Consider the following 22,423-nt stretch of genomic DNA (forward strand, 5'->3'; position numbering starts at 1 on the left):
CTTGTTGGGAAAGATTCCCTGGTATAGGTACGACTTCATTTGAATTTTGAAGAAGGTAATAGACGTAGGTAAACTGATCCCCCCCACCTTTTTTCCTCTCTTCTTGGAAGTTCTGAAAGAAGGATGAGAGAACAGATATAGATTAGGATAGTCGTCTAAGGATAATACCAAAGGTAAGGGTGCTTTGGGTTTTAAAATACTTGCTGGAAGCTATTTACTGACTGGTTACTAGGAGACAGCATGACTCATTGCTTACTTCCCCTCTGTGGCTAACTTTCAGTCATTTATCACCTAGCACATTGGATCAAGACTGATAGAATCTTTAGAAAAAAATTATGGAGTGCTCTATTCTAGTAAGGAGGCACTAAACTGTGGAAATAAAATGATCCCTGAAGATGAGGTCTACTGAGAAAGCATCCCTACACGTGTCCTGTATGCACTAATAGTCTGGGGATTTACTGTGGAGGGGAGGGATACACCAGATAAAATATAAACAGTATATTTAAAGCACACACACACACATACACATACACATGGCAGTAATGAAACCAATGTGGATAGTAAATATTATATCTTCCCTAGAGGTTTCCCCCCCAACTTTCTGGATAAATATATATTATAATCCAGAGCTTCTAATTTCCATGAAATGAGACACTTAAATATTCCTTTAATAATCTTTCTAAAGATTCTAATAACTGGAATAAATTAGCATGAATTCCAAAGCATCAGATCTTCTCTGATAATTCATAAGTTTAAAGGCACATGGTGAGTTATATTAAAAAGTGGTGTGAGTATGAAGTGACACATGGGTAAAAGTCAATCAAGTCACCTGCACACCACACCACTACCTCATGGGGCTCAGCGACAATGTACACTTTGTTGGGCATTTTAATACAGGAACATTCTATGTATTTCCATAACGACATCAGTATTGTCAAAGACAGAGCCTACATGATATGTGCTTTACTGGCTGAAAGAAAGATAGTAAATATGAAAAGAATGAACAGCTACAGAGATGTGGTATGGATGTATGCTTGTGTGTGTGAGCGCTCTGTCGAGCAATGAGTATGTCCATCGCTGACAAGACAAGAAGCAAAGGGAGATGTGCCAGGAGCACATTTTTCAATATTTACTGAAGTTTTCACTCTGTATTCTGCTTCTATCTTCACTTGTTCAGTAGCTATCGAGAGTTGTACCTGCTGGGGATTTGCTGCCGGGGAAGAAGAAAAACTGTCAAAATTCTAAGACCATGGAGAAGAGCAGTGACCCAAGCAAGAGTGCTGAGTGCGTATCTCTCTTGGGGAGGAAACGAAAGAGGGAGGCATGGAGGAAAGGAGAAAGATAGGTCTCCCTCAAAGCAACACAATGTCCCTAGTTCGGGAGAGCTGGGACCTGCTCCCTGCTCTTGGTGACATCTGAGGTTGAGGGGTACAGGGGAGTTGGGCGTGGGCTGCTCTGGAGAAACACCTCCACACCTCCACACTGTTGGCCTCAGGTTTGGCCCAGAAGCCACACAGCAGGGATTAAAAGGTGACCTGGGGCCATGTGCCTCTTGGCAGCAACTGGACAGACAGAGAGACAGAGGCATACTCTATCCTGACATGGTCATCAGATCCCCAAGCCCTACCCGAATCTGCTGAAGGGGATAATGAGGAAGCCCCAAGAATGGTTGAGCTTTAGCTTCCTCTGGCCCAGGGTGAAAAGGACCCAAGGATGACATTAAGTTGATTTACGGACAGTAAACCACCCGAGTTTATAGACTAAGATTTATACCTGCTACAAAAGTATATCCCAGAGAGCACGTGTGCTGAAACAGATTGCTGGGTTTTGGCCCCAGCTCCGCCACTAACTAGCTGTGGGTGACCTTGCCAAGCCTCTTAACCTCACCGACCCTGGCTTCCTCACCTGGATTGACAATAGTACCAATTCCGCATGGCTGTTGCAAGGAAGAAGTAAGATCATCTGTCTCTTTGGCACAGAGGAGAGGCTTAATAATTATCAGCTATTACAGTCATCATTATTATTATTATTTCCTTCTCTTTTGTTACTGCTCCTCTTGTTACCTAAATGTAAAGGAGAGAGCTTGACCTAAAAATATTTTCAGTTAATAGCCCCAGTTATTTATGGATTTCTTCCACCATACCTAGAAAATAAACAGATAAGCAAACTGTTTCTTTTTCTTTGCCTATCCCCACCCCCTCTCCTGCCAGGAGACTACTTAATAGCATGTGAAACAAAGCAGCTTCAGGGGAAGTGTTCCTGGGGAAAGGAATTTTCCAAGACCCTAAATTAAGCTAATCGCACACTTGCCCACCTCCGTCCACATGCATTACATCTGCCCAGTAAAGTCAGGGTCACCAGGTGCAGAGACCATTAGGTCCTTGTAAGCTGGACTGTGGTACACTGAGAGACGTTACAGTCCCCTCAGTTCCATTTAGACAAGTTGCCTGATTATTTCATTCATGACTATTACCTACTGTCATAGCAATTCAAGGATATAGGCGTATGTTATACATAGTCCTTCTGGGACAAACTTTTATGGACTTCTGCCCCAACCTGAACACTGAATGCCCACAGAAATAGAGGTGCTTAACCTCAGAGAAGTCTTGTATAGGCCATCGATAAGCAAGAATTCTCCTTCTTCTCTCCCCTATCTGTCATGTGTTCTACGACCGTGAAGAGTCCATTGGATTTTTGGGTATCATTGATGTGATTCATTCCCACGTGATGGGAAAATACAGAGAGGACAGACTCCCTACCCATGTAGTTGGCATACTTAGCCTGGCTGTTGGGAGGCACTGCCCTCATTCAAGGTGTGGGGTCTGGTCAAAGCCCCTCGGGGGACACAAACATTCTTTCTCTACGGGAGTCACACGCTCACCAGGGAGATGGGTGCATGGCAATGTGTCTCTTTGGCAAAAGGTACAGAGGATTTAAAATAGATGGAGGTTATCTGGGAGAAGAGAAGGCTCCCCATAGGAGCCTCAAGGAAACTTCTCTGAAAGAAGCGGTCTTGGAAAGGAAAGTAGAATTTTGTGGGGGTCGGGGTGCAACAACGGTGAGGAAAGACCTGGGCTTATGAAAAGATACTTTTGAGTTTTGAGCCTGTGCCTCAGATTCCCTCAAAAAAACTATAGCAGGGGAGATAGCTCCTAGATGGTCGTCCAGACGTTTTATTCTCTGGGATTCTTTGAAATTGTGTAGAAATAAACCCATAATGTAACCTTAAAGAATAGTCACAGAAGGGGTAAGACCTGAGAGACTGGGAGCCCCAAGCTAACTGGGACTTGGATTCGTTTCCTGTAGCTGGTGTAACAAATTACCACAGAAGGGAGGCTTCAAACAATACTTTTTTTCTCTCTCTCTTTCTTAGTTCTGGAGGCCTAAAGTCCAAATCAGTATCATGGAGCCAAAGCTGGGGGGCAAAGGGGGCCATAATCACTCTTAAGTTTCTGGAAGAGAATGGATCCCTTGCCTCTTTTGGCTTCTAGAAGCTGTAGGCATTCTTTGGCTTGCAGCTACCTCACTCCAACCTCTGCCTCATGGTCACATGACCTTCATTTGTGTGTGTCTCTGTGTAGAATCTCCTTCTGCCTCCCTCTTCTAAGGAAACGTGTAATTGTATTTAGGGCCCACCTGGACAATCCAGGACCATCTCTCCATCTCAAGACCCCTAACTTAATCACATCGGTTAAAAAAAAAAAAAAAGTTTTTTTAAAGACTTTATTTATTTGAGAGTGTGAGAGAGATAGAGAGAGAGCACACAAGCAGGGGCAGAGGGAGAGGGAGAAGTAGACTTCCCACTGAGCACGGAGCCCACTTCGGGGCTTGATCCCAGGACTGTGGGATCATGACCTGGAGCAAAGGCAGACGCCTGACTGAGCCACACAGGTACCCCATTTTTATTCATTTTTAAGTTAATTAATAACTAATTAATTAATTTTGCCCTATAAGGTAACATTCACAGGTTCCAGAGATCTGGCCATGGAAATCTTTTGAAGGGTCATTTTTTTCAGCCTACCACAGCGTTTAACCTTTAATAGACACTCTCGAATTTCTCAGCAGTTACTCAGTCATTCTTTACTGACCCAAAGGGATTCTGTCCCTCCCCAAATGCCTCTGTCCCATTCAAACCTCTGGCCTAAGTCTAAAAACTGAGGGAGCCCCCACTGGATGCCGGGCTTGGCAGAGTCCTCTACTCAAATGAACATTTTGAGTCTTTCCAACTTCATTAAGATCTGTAGAAGAACTGGTCAGAAGCCTTTGGGGACAATAGGTCTCTGATTTTGCATGAGAAAGCAGCAAAGCTATGTAAAGGGATAACCATTTGGAAACGCCTTTAGAAATCCAAATACAAAGACTTGTGATTGTTTGACACTTATTTCATATCCCTCTCTACCCATTACCACGATGTCTGTGTTCCTTGTTTTCTTTATTTTAATGTATTCCATTCTACGATTGCAATAAGGTGGCCAAACTGTGCTTTTCAGGGTCATTATTGCACTTCTTAGGAAGTTAAAGCCCCTGTCTTTGACCTTAAGCTTTTTAATACCACCTAAGGTGTCCTGTAAGTGCCCACAAATGCAGTCTGTCAGGTCTTATTGCTCAAATGAAACCCACTTCCACAGTAGGACAAGGAGAGAGGGGGGTAGATCTCCTGCTATTTGTATCAGCACTTGTCCTCGGGAAACGCTGAATGTTGGCACTGAAAGAAAGTGTAAAAATGATAAATTTGTCACCTAATACGGCCCACTGCACTCACAAGACTGCAACTCCTTACATTAATGGAGATTAGGATATAACTTTTTTAATTTGGAGCCTCATTACACAGTATAAATAAAAATAGAGCCCCAACTCTATCATCTTTAATTGCCTCTAGACAGTATGCTGATTATCTACTGAGGTCTTGGCCATGTGTTTCTAGGAAGGCAGCACAGTTTGTTCCCCACTTTGAAAACAAAGTCAGAAAAGATATGTGGGTATCTTTAAGAGAAAGCCAGGCTGGATGCTGCCCTCCTTCCAGCTAAGATCGCAGCTGGACAGAATGTGAGCAGAAAGAGGATGGCCATTGTCCGAGGGAGGACTTCCTGCGCGTAGAGTCGGAGGAACCATACGCATTCTCCAGTCTAAATGTAAGGAGCCATCCGTCCACCTCTACTCAGTGTTCTTCTTACCCAGAGTTTGAAAATAGCCACAGTTTTCACTCTTAGCCTGGCAGAGACCCAGAGAGAGATATGCTGATACTCAAAGCTGGGATTGCCAGAGTCTTTTAGCATCCCTTGGTACAACTGATTAAAGCAATTGATCGATACTAAACTTCGAAAAAAACTAGTGTGGGCATGTTACAGACGACATCGCATGAATAAATAACTCAGATAATGGCATTTGTCTTACTATCAAGCTCATCTATAATTTAGCAAGAATAATACCCATTAAAAGAACACCTAGCATGATTGCTGCCAAAATAAAGAGTTAATTGGTTTTTATCTTCTGGGAAGTCTCTCAAACAAGATAGGGAAGGAAGAGTGGCTACCTACCGTAATAATAAACGTAAAGCAGCTCCTAAGTCACACCACTGTCTACTGGGAGACGGTCCTTCAATAGCATTTCAAATAGCCTCTTCTGGATCCAACTTCTACAACTCGATAGAAGCTTTTAGGAAGGTCTTTTTACTTTTCCATGGAGGGATCAAATCTGTATCATGGAAAAATATCATTCACTGCTTTAAATAAATTAATTCACTGAGCACTAAGTATAGAGAGTATAAATAAATTCCTCCTGGGACTGAAATGTTTTTGTAATATAAATAAAGCCTCCTATTCACAAGGCACTCCTCTTCGTTCTGGCTGGCACAAGCTTGAGTTATAAATGGCTAATGGTATCTTATTCATGGGGCTCTAAGACTTTGGGGTAGTCAAAAGGGCAAGAGAAATTTCTATCTTCCCCCAGGGTGGGAAGATAGAAATGGGTATGATCGAGGCTCAAACCAGCCATCAGAGCAGGTGTTCCTGCTTGACCACGAAGAAACCAGGCACTAGGAAATCAAAGAGGTTTGAACAAGATTTGTGTTGTAAGCCCAGGCTGGCAATTTTGCACCCGTGACTTGGTAGTTTTAATGGGTTAATGCTAGGCGTAGGCCATGCATTTGAGGCTGCGAAGCGAGGTTATTACAGGATTAAAAAAAAAAAAGAAGAAAAGAAAAGAAAAAGAAGAAGACATCCTTGTCAGACTATCGATTGGCATCAGATCTTACCTCACTGGTTGATCTGTCATTGGATTTCTTTGAGCACTTTTGAGTCATATGGCTACAGTCAGAATGTGTGAAAATCACTGTTGAGCATTATCATTTCCAAAGACTTATTGGGGGGAAAATAATATTTTTCGAGTAATGTCCATGCTTATGCTGAATCGGTAATTGCTGTATAAAATAAACTTGAGTGTGTTCCTAATGTCCTCTAGAGATGCTGTAAGTACCGTTTGCTAGTATTTATGGTCGGCAATCAAAGAGGAGTCAAGGCCATAAATCATTACCCTGAATATAATATTTTTGTTTCATGAAAGTCTGAGCTTTCAACCCCACAGCAACAAATCAGTCTGCTCCTTATTGAGGCTGTCACAGCCCCATCCTTGAGTATGACCACATTTATTACCACCGTCAACTGCCTCGTGTGAAAGAACAGGAAGGAGGTTAGGAGGATATAAATATAAATTGAAAAGCAGGGCTTTGGTGGGGGAGCGGCCTGGCTGAGGGGAGAGGTAACATAACATGGAGACTTTCACCTCAGGGTCACATATTTGATGGCCCATGTACTGATGTGGTGATCAAGTTTCCATGTCACCTAGAATCCGGCTGTTAACTGTCACCATAGCTGAGAGGCTCGACATAGGGCAAAGTGCTCAGAGGAGCTGAAGGCTGAACTTTCAGCCTTTTCACTGACCCCCAAAGCACTTTGGGCTTCTCTGAGGACAAGCCTGCTTCTCGAGGAACCGCATTATATTATCTGCTGAGGGAAGTTGGAAACACCAGAGACGGGTGGATACTCGTTGCTTTCACCTCTAGGGCTTCATCTTTGACAGATTTGATGAAACCCTAAAAATGCTTCTTGTAAAATAAGAAACTGCTGATTTCACTCTCATAGGGAAAGCACCAGGCGTGCCCGGCCCTGCAGGGAGCAATGCCACCGAAGGAGAGGAAATGTTACGTTTCCAAAGGCAAGAGGTAGGTTTGTAACTGGGACAACAGACTGGATGCTGGTGAGCCATATTTACAAGTTCTTCTTGCCAGAGACACCGAAGAAAGCCAGTGAAAATGGAGATCTTCCCTTTGATGTTTAAATGAAATCAGCATCTCTTAGGGTGCCTTCCTCACGCTTAAGAAGCTAACAGGACCCGGAAGTAGCCAAGGCCTCTGCTGATATCTTAGATGTAGATGAAATATTGTTTATTTTCATCTTCTTCATTCAAAAACAAACTCTAATATGAACGTAGGCTTTTGGTAGGTAAATTACCATGTTAAGTGGACATTATATACCAACATAGAAAATACTGGAATCAAAAGATAGACATGCCATGCCATTAAAGAATCACATGGAGACAGAGACTTCTGGAATTCTATACTCATATTTTGTTCCTCTTTATAAGTAGTCCCTAATATAACGTGTCGAAGTGATTAAGTTTTTTTTAATTCTGTTTTAAGTTGTCTCGTTGGTGTTAGTTTAAAAATCTTTAGCGAACCAGAAAACAGTCCTCACCAAAACCTTGAACTGAATAGTTTTGCTCGCAAACTGCATTTGTACTTGGTTTTTACTTCAATGTGGTTCTAATCATTGTCCTTCTAGCACGCTGCCCAGGGCTGATCTACTCTTCGCTATGTAAAAATTCACAAACACTATTTATGCACTTGTAAAACAAAAAGCCAACATCTTACTCATTCTAACTTGACAAGAGCATGTTGCTCTTGTTGTTTCCTCAAGAGAACAAATACAGATGGAGCAGTGGTATTTGATGAAAATGAGACTGGGGAAGGGGAAGCGAAATCGTTGCAGGGTCTGTGTGACGTGGGCACAAGGCGCTTATCTTCTCTGTACCGAAGCCTGTCCGCGAGGCTTCCCGGGGCTCTGCTGGGGATTAGAGCACAGGTGTACGGCATGCAAGTAACACATGCTAATCCCTCTCGTTACTTCAGCTTCACCCAGGACTTCATGGGGGAGCTAGCTGTGTTGTGCACAGGGCTGAAGAGCTACAGTGAATTCTGGAGAACCCGAGGATTCAGAAAGAACAGAGAAGGTGACTCAATTATTGGAGGTGAGCTCTAGAGGAAGAGTAAAGGAAGCGGGAGTCTCTGGGCGATGGAAAGAGGACAGTGGGGGCTAAGGCGAACTCTGAGAGTAAGTCCCATTCATGCACGGTATAATGTCATACCTAGAAATTCAAAAATTCCAAACACAGAGATGCTCACTTACAAAGTTCCCTTTAGAAACTGTCAGGTGATTAGTACCTGATTATGGTGGAACAAACAGAGGCTTTGAGAGCTTTAAGTAACTTTTCCATGTTCATGTTGCTAGGTAAAGGGTACAGCTGAGATATGGGTGAAAGTTCTGTCTGACCCCCCAAATCCCTGCCCTAGGTGTGAAAACTCATTAGGTAGCACAGATGAACTGAGGTAAAATATAGAAGGCACTTGCTATGGGGTCTGGCACGTAGTTAGTGCTGAATAAGTGACAGTTACTGTGATAATGTCTCCGAATGCCACCATTTCTTACTCTTTTAAGTCTAGCCATCGTTTTTGCTAGATTTCTGTCTATTTCCCTGCCCTTTGTAACTGGTAGTTACAAAGGCCAACAGATTAGAAAGAGGAACTGAATGGCCAAAGACAGTTACTGCAGAGTGTTGGGGAGAGAGCTTGTTGCAAGATTTTTCAAACTAGTGAGTTCTGTTCAGCAAAGCCGTTGTCACCACCCCCCAACCCCCACCCCGGTTCAATTACTTCTTAGAGTCACTGTGCCAAATACAATAGTTTTCTGCATATTTTGACATCTCACTGTGAATGTCACTGTATTATACGGCAGTTTGTACTTTTTCATTTATATAGGTAATTTTTAGAAAAGGTTGTTTGATGTCTATGTGTGTGTATGTTTATATATATATTTATATATATCCATGCACATATATCTGTATTTGATAGTTTCTGGAATATTCCTCAGGAAACATGTAGAGTCGAGTCCTCTAATTGCAAATTACAGAAACCAACAAGCATAAACCCTATGTGAACAAAATAGAAGATCTTCAAAGGGCCAGGATCCCTATACCTTCTCCCGGTTCTCTCACTGGAAGCGTGTTAACACTGGATGAGATTTCAATGATTCAGCAGAAGAAAATCAGACAGCAAGAGTTATTATTCTCAACTTTAAGGCTATTGAGTAAGTTACTTAGTAAGTGCAGAGAAGACAGTTTCTTCATTAACCAAGATCCAGACAACCAAGAGTCTTCCAGCTTCAAATTGCAATCCCCCGTAAGCCTGAGCGCCAAAGAGAAGATGCTGAAAGATCAGAAGACAGTCTGTTATTCTAAGACTGCCAGCAGTAAAGAAATGGAGCCAAAGAAGTCTAGAGGAGCTTGTCAGTGGAGGAATTCATGTGCTCCCCCCCCCATGAATTCAACACTTCCACAACTCCATTTTAAGTCCACTTTCGTGAATTTCATTCCTTCAAGAACTGCCAATACCTAAAAATACACCAGCAACAAATAAGAAGAATGGCAAAGAGAAGAACAACACTCAACCACTTTAGATACTCTCCTTTTCCTGTCACATCCTCCCCAGGACTGATCCCCACTTCCGTTATCTCTGCAGAGGGTAGGGGACAACACAATAGGTCCACTTATTCAATTGACTAAGTCAAGCAACTTGTAAGTTCTGTGGGAACTGACACATTGATTGAATTCACCTGTAAATCAAGTCAAACCGTTCAAACCTGTCTGTGCCTTCTGTTGAGACTCTGAGTCCTAACAGACTAATGTCAAGGCTGGATTCCAATTTTAGTTTGCGTCTAAATGAAGGTTGGTGCTCTTTGAAAATTAAGTGATAATAATTATTGCTATTGCTGTAATTATGATTTGCACAGCCTAAAAGTTATGAGAGTATCATTTTATTTGCTAAATAGTGTTGCTTTATTCTGCATGTTTATATGTACCAAGCAAATAGCGAGAGCTTTGAAGGTATCTGCTATCTCTTGGGACCCCCATGGAAAATGAGGTGCTGTGTCTCATAAGACATTCTTGGCAAATGCAATATGTAAACCCAAAAAAAAAAAAATCCATATGGTGCACAACATCTCTCAAATGAAAAATAAGGCTTCCCAAGGAAGGAGCCTTGGGGGATTCTGAACTCAAATTGCAAGGAACAAATGTGCTATTTTAATTTTGGCCTTAAAACTTCCTTTCCTGGAATGGTCTCAATATCACAATCTCTGCTCAACAGCACACACTAAACCAGAAACTCTCCTTGTTTTCTGATTTGCTTTTCCTCAGAAAAAATCATCAGAGCTCTGGATGAGATTTGCAACCCCTCCTACACCAACCTTAGAAGCTCAAGAAAATTCTGTAACTTAATTCCCAAGCAGGCCACAAAAGGATGGAATTCTCCATGAAAGAGTGTTTCTTTTTTTTTTTTTCTTCCTCTGCCTTCATTTTAATTTCAGATCCTTTTAATTTCAGGGGTGTTTCCCTGGACTTCCCTTTGTTCAGACAGGCTATGCCCCCTGCAGCCCTGCTTTCCCTCCAATGAAACATTTGCTTTCATGAGGGGGCCCTGGTCCAGAAACTTAAAGTGGACCTCAGGAATCTTCCCACCATCTGGAAAGAAGCGCGTCTGCTTCCTGATGCTCGGTGTGGCTAAGGCCACGAGGGGAGTGTATTGTGAGTCTCCATGCAGCTAGGACAATTTGTCAGTCTTCATTATTGCAAACTGTGTGGCAGCACCACCAGAGGGAAGGGTCAGTGTGGCTTCCAATTAAAACTCCCTATTGAAGATGGATTTATGTTTGGTCTATTTCAAAACACATTGGGCAGCAACTTATCATTTCAGTTGTCGTGCTGGAAGCACTTTCCTTTTTTAGTGCAAAGGGTTTTAAAGCCATTAATTCATTTTGTTTAATATGTAAAGACATAAATGAATGAGTGTTTTTGTTTTTATTTATTTATTTAATTTTTTTTTATTTTTAAATTGAAGAATGGAAAAGACTTTGGTCCAGATGTTCGCTGGATATACCAAAACATTTAGAATGTGAACCAAATTTGCATGGTTTTTGTCCCATATATTGAGCATTTCCGCTCTAATGTGTTTACTATGGGAACGTTATGGTGAAAGAAAAGATTCTCTTCAAAGAATCCTCAAAATCGTATGCCGAGAATTTCTAGTAGAGCACAAGTCTTTTAAGGGTGAGTTCCTTTTCTGAAAGAGACACGTGATTTCCTATTTTTAAGGATAAGAAATATGTATTTTTAATAATCTTGGACATGAAGTCAAATTCTTGTTGTGACATTTAATGATGTCAGCACAAATAAATCAGTTGCCTTCAGGAATAAAATGTCTATTGCATACCTGTGGTTTAAAGAAAGAGAAGAAATGGGGAGGGGCGAAATGTTTTAGGGGCGTATCCTGGCAAAACAGACCATCTCCGGATATAATAAATGAGAGCTGTAAAGGGGAAGGAGACAGCAGCAAGATGAGAGTGTGTCTCTTGCCAAGAAAGACCCAAACATTTCAAATACACTATATCTTAGAGCTCATTTATCTTTGATAAGATCTATCCTTTGGCCTTCCTCTAATCTTGTTTTGTTGCTTTTTGAGAACGGGTCCTAGCTGAGGTCTTGTTTAGCGAGCAATGAAAATCTTTTAGTTTCTTATCTCTTTTTGATAGCCTTAAGCTTACCCTTCTCTGGGAACTCATTCTTACCTCCCTCCCACCCCACCCCCACCCATAACTTGGGCAAAATCAATTAAGCTCACTTACTCCGTCTATTTAGCTGTATCCATTAACTGTGAAACATAGCATCCTGACATTCACAATCCCCATCGGACAACCTTGGGACAGACGCAGGAGGACACGGCTAATGTAGCTGTCCACGTCATCATCCAGTACCACTCTGCAGCTTGGGGAACCCTCAGCAGGTCAAGAAGCCCTGAAACAAGAACTAGCTAGCGGGAGTGGAGAGCCTGCTTCCTCGTCTCACCTCAACGCTCTTGACACCGTCCAGGCAGATTCTGACATAATAAAGAGCCCCAGATTTTTGTTTTTTTTTTTTTTTAAGATTTTATTTATTTATCAGAGAGAGAGGGAGAGAGAGCAAGCACAGGCAGACAGAATGGCAGGCAGAGGTAGAGGGAGAAGCAGGCTCCCTGCTGAGCAAGGAGCCCGATGTGGGACTCGATCCCAGGACGCTGGGATCATGACCTGAGCCGAAGGCAGCTGCTTAACCAACTGAGCCACCCAGGCGTCCCAAGAGCCCCAGTTTTTACCCGCTAACTACGCTGGTGTCGGGAGAGTGTAAAGAGGATTTCCTTCATGTTAGGAAAAGTAGGTGATCTTCCCAAACAACCTGAAGTCATAATGTGAGCTAAGAAGTTTCCTTTTTAAAATCTGATCTGATCCCGGAAATGCCACTAGATTTTGTGGCATCCTTTCAAGATTAAATAAATAATAGTGAAATGAAAATAGGCACTAATTTTTATTGAACCTTACTTACCCCTCACCACACACAGGATGCTAAGCTCTCGGATTTGATCTCATCCAATCCTCACAGCAGGGACTATTTTATAATTTTTTTTAAAAGATTTTATTTATTTATTTGACAGAGATCACAAACAGGCAGAAAGGCAGGCAGAGGGAGAGAGGGGGAAGCAAGCTTTCTGGTGAGCAGGGAGCCTGATGCGGGGCTCAATCCCAGGACTCTGAGATCATGACCTGAGCCGAAGGCAGACGCTTAATCCACTGAGCCACTCAGGCGCCCCTTTATAATTATTTTTTAAATGAAGCAACTGAGATTTTGAGAGGTCAAGGAATTTGCACTGATATAAAAAGAGTGAAGCTGGGATTTGAACACTGGAGTCTGATCTGGGAATTTTTGGGTTCAACTGCTGTAGGCTAAGCGTAGCACACAGAATGCCTGATCATTCCAAAATGCGGCCATGGAGTTACAATTCGGCCATTCCAGAGGCAGTCTGTGGTTGGACGTTCCCTGTCCTCAAGAAATGTCCTCCACTCTCATTCCAATAAAACAATTTTTTTCTTATCTTTTTTCTTTTAGAGAGAGAGAGTGAGCAAGTGTGAGGGGCAGAGAGAAAGGGGAGAGAGAATCTTAAGCAGGCTCCATGCCAAGTGTGGAGCCCACTAGGACTCTATCTCACAAACCTGACATTATGACCTGAGCCAAAATCAGAAGTCAGGCGCTTAACCGACTGAGCCACCCAAGCATCATTCAAATAAAACCAATTTATTTTCAATTCTTAAAGGAAGGGAGAACAGTATGTGTGGGCAACCAGCATGTAGGCTTATAAGGTTTGGTGTCCATTTAGAAAGGAGAAAAATCCATTGAAAATGGTACCTTGGATAGATTTTGTGTCACTATTAAGCCAAATGTATGAATTGGTGGCCAGAGAAGTATTATGGGTCAAGGGCTCCACATGTACAAAGGGTAAATGCTGAGGCCTTCTGGTAACTGGGCAATTGGATGACTCAGAGACAGAATTGTCTCTGAGATGGGGTGCAGGATGGGGTAGATCCAGTAGTTTTGTTTTTCCTGTAGAATTCTGCTTGGCCAAGTGTGTAAATACTAATAAACAAATGCTGTAATTAACTTTGGCAACAACTAGGTCTGAATATGCTGTGTCACTGATCTAATGCTGTGGATTTCACCTGGGCTCTCCACGCCTGAAGAGTCCTAGGGCAGGGAAAGACAAGGGAGATTTCGACCGAGCATTGTTTTAATTTGTTTTCATTCTCAAGTAATTTTGATTCTCTTTTTCACATGGAAGGCATTGGATGAGCCACATCAGTGAAATGAAGCTCAGACAGTTCATGGAGTCAATGGTGAAAGAACTCCATCTGAGAACAGGTTTGGGGGCTTATGGCTAAAGCTTCTCAGAATCTGGAGAAGTGCCCGATTCATTGACTATGAATGGTAAATGCTTTGTCCAGGCAGTCCTTGCTTCTCCTCAGGGTAGAGGAAATGAGTCAGACCATCAGAGGTGCTGATATGGAATGTGTGTCCAAGTCACCCTGCAAGATACATGCGTGTAGGATAATGATTGTGTTTCTGCCTTATCAGCAGCAGAAGTGCTCATCGGTCTCGTGAAACTGATGGAGAGAGTGCAGGATCAGCACTTAACAAGGCAGGAACTCCTGACTAACCAAGGTTCGTTCCTCCCCTTGCTCTGACCATAGGAGTCAGGGACACCCATCCCTTTGATTATGAAGCAGCAGGAGAGAGCTGGAAATAGGCTTTCCCGGGGGCACAAGCTTAGTTCACATTAGCATTGTCTCGTGACTCAAAAACCTGCTTGTGATGGCTGACTGTCACCTGAGAGTGCTCCTCAGAGGGGAAACAGTCCCTTCGCCAATGGCAGTATGATTTTTAATGTCTTTAAGCAGTCCATGGGAACCACTGAGGTTTCCCATCTAAGATACTAAAAAACAATTCCCATCTGCGTCTGTGTTTACATCACCAAAAATGTTGTTTAGACTGATGGGGAGCAGTCTCTGACTGCTGGAGGCTCAGTGTGAATGGGAGAGGTTCTTCTTCATGATCCAGGTCTTTTGGCCAAGCTTCTCCCATCCAGCAATCAGGCTGGATGCTTCGCAGGGTTCTGTGGGAAGAGCTGTTTAAAATAGTTTTAAATCATCCCTTATTTTAATCAAGCTAAAAATACCCAAATACAGTCTTTCGGTATTCTTCCATTGGTCTCTGTCTCCTCTGTCATCACAAACACATCAGCAATAAGGAAGAATTAATATCCCTCCAAGTATCTGGCCTCTGACACATATATCATGGCCTGGAGTTGGGTTGGCTCCAGTTTTGCAGAAAGATCCAGATTAATGATTCAGTTTCTTTGATCCAAACCAGATTTCTCAAGTTGGAATTTGATTTTCTAAGATTTATATTTTACCAGGGAGAATCTAGAGACTTTTTTCCCCCTTAGCTAGAAGAACACAGTTCAGGAGATCACAAAGCAGTAAAAGAGCAATGAAAGAGAGTGCTATCAAATGTAAGGACATGATCTCAACATAGCACTGGGTTTAATCAGCTTGCATAATGACTACTGTTTAGGTTTCTAAACAGCATGGAAACCCTTTTCCATCAACATTGAATCAAACAAGTCTTTACATTAATAAAATAAAATATAACTCCAACTTATATTTCAAATCAGTGGGTAAAAAAAGGTTTTTGCTTTGCTTTTTTGTTTTGTTTGTTTTTCTAAATAGGGCAGTTATGCCCAAGCCTACATCCATATTTCAACTAGCTGGGAAATTTTGTTTTATTTTATTTTAAAAAATATTTTATTTATTTATTTGACAGACAGAGATCACAAGTAGGCAGAAAGGCAGGCAGAGAGAGAGGAGGAAGCAGGCTCCCTGCTGAGCAGAGAGCCCGATGTGGGGCTCGCTCCCAGGACCCTGGGATCATGACCTGAGCTGAAGGCAGAGCCTCAACCCACTGAGCCACCCAGGTGCCCCCCAAATTTTTTTTTTTAATATTTAATTTATTTATTTGAAAGAGAGAGAGACAGACAGACAGCAAGCATGTACACAAGCTGGGAGTGTGGGAGAGGGAGAAGCAAGCTCCCCACTGAGCATGGAGGCCAATGAGGGGCTTGATCCCAGGACTCTGGGATCATAACCTGAGCTAAAGGCAGAACCTTAACTCACTGAGCCACCCAGGTGCCCCCCGCTGGGGAATTTTCAAAACTATTGATGCATAGGCTCCTTCCCAATAAAACCTGATATAACTGGTCTGGTATGAGGTGCTTCTGTAGTGTAGAAAGGACTCAAGAATTAGAGCTGCAACATCACTTGTCATCAGGGAAATACAAATCAAAACTATAATGAACTATTACCTCACACTGTCAGAATAACTAAAATCAACAGCACAAGTAACAGCAGGTATTGGTAAGGATATGGAGAAAGAGGAACCTGCTTGCACTGTTGGTGGGGATGCAAACTGGTGCAGTCACTGTGGAAAACAGGTTAGAGTTTCCTCAAAAGGTTAAAAATAGAACAACCTTATGATCCAGCAACTGCTCTAGTAGATATTTACCCAAAGAATACAAAAATAGTGATTCAAAGGGATACAAGCACCCCAATATTTATAGCAGCCTTATCTACAATAGTCAAATTTTGGATACAGCCCAAGTTCCATTGACTGATGAATGGATAAAGAAGATGTGGTACAAGTATACAATGGAATATTACTTAACCATCAAAAAGAATAAAATTTGCCATTTGCAACAATGTGAACAGAGCTAGAATATATTATGCTAGGCAGAGTAAGTCAGTCAGAGAAAGACAAATACCATATGATTTCCGTCATAGGTGGAACTTAAGAAACAAAACAGATGAAGATAGGGGAAGGGGAAAAAAGAGAGAGAGAGAGAGAAACAAACCATAAGAGACTACAGAGAATAAACGGAGGCCTGATGGAAAGAGGTGTGAGGGGGATGGGCTAAATGGGTGATGAGCATTAAAGAGGGCATTTGTAGTGATGAGCACTGGGTGTCATCATAAGTGATGAATCACTGAATTCTACACCTGAAATCAATTTTACTGTATATGTCAACTGACTAGAGTTTAAATAAAAACTAGAAGAAAAGAAATAGTGAGAGCTGAGTTCAAGTCCCAGACTTGCCCCTTACTAGCGTATGACTTTGTCCAAAATACTCAACTCTTAAAGCACCAGTTCCCTTGTCTGTAAAACGACCATGTAACAGTCCTTCCTTAATAAAATTGCCATGGAAAATACATTTCAAAGGTCTTAGAAGAGAATCAGGAACATCAAGAACTCAATAAATACTTCTGAATAAACAGAAGAGCTCAAAACACCTGACTACTCTTTGTATTTAGTTACTATATCAGGAAACTTATAAGTACCATTTCAGCACTTGTTCTTCTCTTGTTCCAGCCATCCATGGAGCATCAGCCTTTCCTGCACAGTTTTGGGCTACTTTGCACAATCTGATCTCGACCCTTCCATCATTCCCATCCCTGGTGTCTCCCCTTCCACTCAAGGGCTTCCTTGTTGTTACTGTCCAGAGACCACATACATAACATCTGAAGAGTGGGAGAGTTAATGTGTCCTGGGCCAAAACTTTAATTAGTGGGAGATGGAAATGGTGGATCGATATTCTCCCTTCCACCACCAGATGAACCATCCTGAAATATAGTCTGTGGAACTTCTTGAAGGATGGACACAGCAATCAGTTATACTTAGTAAAGACCAACTTTAGGAAATTCATATTCACATATTCACTCCCTTTCTCTGCTTCTGTGCCTTTTTCTTGCCCCTCTGCAACATGGTATTGCATGTCCTTTTTTTTTTTTTTCTTTGTTTTTAACTGCATCTCCTAATAAAGAAATCAGACTCTGATGACTGACACATTCAGGCTAAATAGTTAGCCTCGGGACAAAACCTCGGTTGCACTGGGCTGTCTTGCTTCCTCAATATCCATTTCTTGACCTGCTCTAAGTTAGAGTGACTTACAGAATATTAGAGCTGATAGTTACCATTAGGAAAGAATGTGTCCTCCTCTTCAAAATCATATGTTGACAACTCTACCCTCAAGGTGATGGTTTTAGGAAGTGGGTTTTTTGGCAGGTAATTAGGATTTGATAGGATCATGCAGGTGGAGGGGTTAATGCCCTGATAGAGGTCATGAGAGAGTCTGCCTCCTCTCTCTGCTCTCTGTTCTGTGCCATGTTGAGGATACAACAATAAGGTGGCACTCTGCCACCCACAAAAGAGTTTTCATCAGAACCTGGCTGTGCTGACACCCTGATCTCAGACTTCCAGCCTCCAGAACTGTGAAAAATAGATTTCTGTTGTTTGTAAGCTTCCCAGTCTATGGTACTTGGTGATGGCAGCCCAAGATGACTAAAACAGTTAGCTTAGAGATGTTCTTATCCAAGTGTGCCTCCATCGCAGTCTTCTCATCTTCCAGAAGCCTTTGAGATGTTCCCAAGAACATCGCCTTGGTGCTCCTGTTTTCTAGTTCTGTTTTGCTCCAGGCAATCTTGTCTACTCACGAGGCTGCAGCTTTTATCCAGATGTTGATGATTTCCATATCATCATCTGCCCAGGTCTTTGTCTTCAGCTTGGCTTCTGTTTTAGAGGGACCACTGGTGAATGCATCCTAAAAGGTCCAAAACTTCTTTCTATTCCCACTGTTTCTGCCTTACTGTAGGTAGATTTCTCTGTACTCTGCTTTATATTAATAATGATAAGTTTCTTGACTAGTCTTCTTTTTCCAATCTTGCTAGCCTATGAGCCATCCACACTGTTTTCAGGGTGAGTATTCAGAAACTGAAAACAGACCCTATTAGGCCTTCATTGCCTAAAGAACAAAGTCTATCTTTATGTGTCATGTCTATTTCTTGCATGAAACTTTATGTGTCATGCAAGAAATAGAATGTCTTCTATTTCTAATTTTTAATAAGTTATTTTATTTTATTTCATTTTTAGAGAAAGAGAGAGCATGTGCAGGGGGGAGGGGGAAGGCAGAGAGAGAGGAAGAGAAAGAATCCCCAAATGGAGCCCAAGGTACGGCTCAATCTCACAACCCTGAGATCACAAGAGTCAGATACTTAACCGACTGAGCCATCCGGGCGTCCCATGTACCGCTCTTCTTGAAGTGGTCTTTGCCGGACTCTTCAGCTTGAACTGTGCTCTCTCCACATGTGCTGCTCTTCAACCACTGGGCACCTGTAACAGTTCAAGACATGTGTCTGCTTTTCTTTAAGCCGTACTTATATCTCTGATTAAGTGTTGCATAAGCATCTCAAACTTAAGATGTCAAGACAGAACTTTCTTTCTCTCCCTTTATGATTTACTTCCAGCCTCCCTTATCTTAATGAAAGGCACCATCATTTCTTTGGGCGAAAAATCTGCGTCTTTCTTTCTTTCTTTCTTTCTTTCTTTCTTTCTTTCTTCTTACTTTCTTTCTTCCTTTCTTCCTTTCTTTCTTTCTCTCATTCCCTAAACCCAAGTCAATCCAGTTGACTCCATGGAAAACAATACATTAAACAGTTTAACCATTTCCCACTATCTGCCCTATTGATCTCCTAGTTAAAGTCATGGTCATTTCTTACTTGAAATATTGAGGAGGTATTGTCAGAATTGATTTCATTCTTAGCCCATATTCTGACACTCAGTCTACCCTCTATGAGTGATCGTTTAAGCATATTAATCATGTCCTGCCATTTATCCTTTTAAATCTCCATTGGCTGCCTCGACAATTGCCTCTACACTTAGAATAAAGTTGAAGCTCCTTAGTATATTTACAGGACCTCATAAGATGTGTCTCCATCTAACATTCTGACTTCAGCTCTACCTAATCATCCCTTCATTCAGCTCCTGCTAGAGCCATCTTAGCATCTTCACATGTGTTGATACTCCTCTTCCTGGAACTTCCCCAGATCTTTCCATGGTAGGTTCTTTTTTGTTCCGGATCAAATGTTACTTTGTCACAGAAGTCTTCATTATCCACCTCTGCCCTCACTATCTATTATCATACCCTGGTTTATTTTTCTCATAGCACTGATTATTTGAAATTTTACTATTATATCATATATTTCATAATTATAACTTTTACTTATTTTATTATCTTTCTTTTCCACTTGATTTTATACTTTGAGGGCAGAGACATTGCCTGTCTTATTTATTGTCGTATTGAACTGTCTAGAACAGTAATAGATAATAATACTAAAATTAATATAACTAATAAACTAATGAGTAATTAATAACAAATTCTCCCTAATTAGTTGAAAGAATGGGTAAAGGAATGAATTCTTCGGGGCCTTGGTAAATGCTATTTCCTCTGCCCTCTGCCAGAAATATTCTGCTCACCATCTCTATTTGCCTTATGAATTTGTACTCCTTGGTCAAGGCCCAACTCAAATATTTGTGAAGCTGCTCTGATAGTCTCTCTCAGAAAGAGCTGGCCTCTCTGTCTTCTGTGACATCCCTCTACTAGTTCATAATCTATTACAACACCCAACAGCTCACAATGATATCCTTCCTACTAAACTCTGATAATAAAGCATCTTGTCTTTTAGGGTTAGAAACTAGAGTCAGCAAAATTTACAGACTTGCTCAAAATTATAAAACTAAAACTGAAACCCAGACCATAGTCTGGTGCTGTTTACATTTCAGTAGGTATTCCTTGAGGTACTTTGGTACAGAAGGACCATCTATCTATGTGTGCCTAGATTCATCTCTCAATGCTCAGGTTCTCTGGAAACTTTCTTGCTTTCTCCATGTGGAGACGGCTAGAGGTCACCAACATTTTTCTCATTGAATCCTTTGGTGTCTGGTTATATATGCAGTGCCTGGTACATTGAAAACATCCCATATATGTTTGAATAAGTATATGCATGTTTTATTGTCTCTTTAAATTTCTTCTGCTTTCATGTTATTAAAACTCTAACTCTTTCCCCATCACCACCTCCTTCTTGTTTTTGAGTCCCAGCTTATTTCCCTGCTCCCTTAGCTCCTTCCTTTAAACAGAAGTAGTTGCTATGATCCTGGTCATTGCTAGGGAAAGCTCTTGAGTGGAAACAATCACTTTTTTTCCCTCCATATTAAAGGTATTGGAAATAGCCTGCTCCTTGAAGCTCAGAAGAAGCTGAACTTTATGTGTTGATATGGATGATATGCCTTAAGATTATCTATTTTATATCTAAAGCTTTCAGATGACCTTGAAGATCAGTGGAAGTTGGAAACCCTGTAGAAGTGTTTCCTGAACATTCATAATGTGTACATATATTAAATCATCATGCTGCATACTCTAAATATATACAACTTTATTTGCCAATCATACAGCAATAAAACTGGAGAAAATAAATAACAGGAAGGGGGTCTATATCAGGTAATAGAGATCATGACTAATACACTTGTCCAATAAAGTCATTTTAATATTCTATTATAACCCCATCATCATCAACCCTTATTTTCAGGCCCTGAACAGCATGCAAATAGAGAATGACTCCTGCCCCAACATAAACTAGATAAGAGTTTTGTTTGTTTGTTTGTTTGTTTGTTTGTTTGCAGAAACAGAGTCGTAAACCTTGTCCCACATGCCTCAGAGTTCTACATGTCCATAGATTTCTGACCCTCTGTTTTGCTTTGACCTCAGAACCTGGGTGTTGGACTCCTGAATCCTTTCCTGCCTCCTGAGCCTCTGTCTTATTGCACCTGATACCCTTGCATTCCAACTCCGGACTTCTCAAGTAGGATTCCTCAGCTTTCTGAAGGCCTGGATTCTGCGGATTTGGGGATCTAACTTCCTACCTGGTCTGTGACACACACCATTATCCAAAGCTCATAACAACAATGAGAAAGAACTGTAGCCAACTTTCCAGGAGCCAGAGCATTGCATTTTCCTCTACTGTAAACTTCCCTGAGAAAGAATAAATGGGTACTTTCTTTCTGCTGGAGATGAAACTGCCCTTTCTATTACTTTTGGTACATTTTTTTACCTTTTTTTTTTTTTTAACCTTCTTAAGGAGGATCACCTTCATGTTGTTAGAACAAGACTTAGTAAATTTGGGGGTTTGTTTTGTTCTGTTTTTTTTGTTTGTTTATTTTTTCCACTTCCTAAGTTAGCCAAACTCTGAGAAAATGAGGGTCATAAAACAAGATACAGTATTTCCAGGAAACACAAGCAATTTCTCAAACTTCCACCAATAGATTACAATTTGGGAGATTCTTGAAGCCTTTACAGAACTACTGTATAGTTGGTATAAGAATCCCAAGGAGATTTCATCAAAAGGAATAGAGATTGATGAAAAGTCCCAGAAAAAAGGATAAGCATAGTTAAGGCTATTTAAACTGGACAACAGGAGACCTCCAACAGGTAGAGAATTGTTTCCTGAAGGAAATGGTATAATGTGCTCCCAGAAATTGCATTATTTCGGGCAGAAAGTCATAGAAGACACTAACCCTGTTCACATACATATTTATACCAGATCTTAAAATGCCCAGCATCATTGGTAAAAATCACTGAATGAGCAAATATATGTCATGAGAAACAAAGTATAGATATTTACTAGGCAGAATTGACTGAACCAAGAGAAAAAAATCTTTGAAGTAACAATAATTTAATAAGTAAATAAAGATTGCCAAACTCACCCTGAATTACAGCATTTATTTTTTTTCT

The 22,423-nt window shown here is 41.3% G+C and overlaps 1 long non-coding RNA gene across 1 annotated transcript; it reads left to right on the top strand.

The window, feature by feature from the left end:
* The first annotated feature begins 1,215 nt into the window (after positions 1-1,215).
* Positions 1,216-21,615, top strand: LOC309868718. Its single transcript, XR_014313809.1, has 5 exons — positions 1,216-1,284; positions 7,140-7,219; positions 8,186-8,304; positions 14,326-14,412; positions 21,401-21,615. It is a non-coding gene; the product is annotated as an uncharacterized lncRNA (long non-coding RNA).
* Positions 21,616-22,423: the final 808 nt, after the last annotated feature.

Source organism: Mustela nivalis, assembly GCF_964662115.1.
Source record: "Mustela nivalis genome assembly, chromosome: 7".
Lineage (NCBI taxonomy): Eukaryota > Metazoa > Chordata > Mammalia > Carnivora > Mustelidae > Mustela > Mustela nivalis.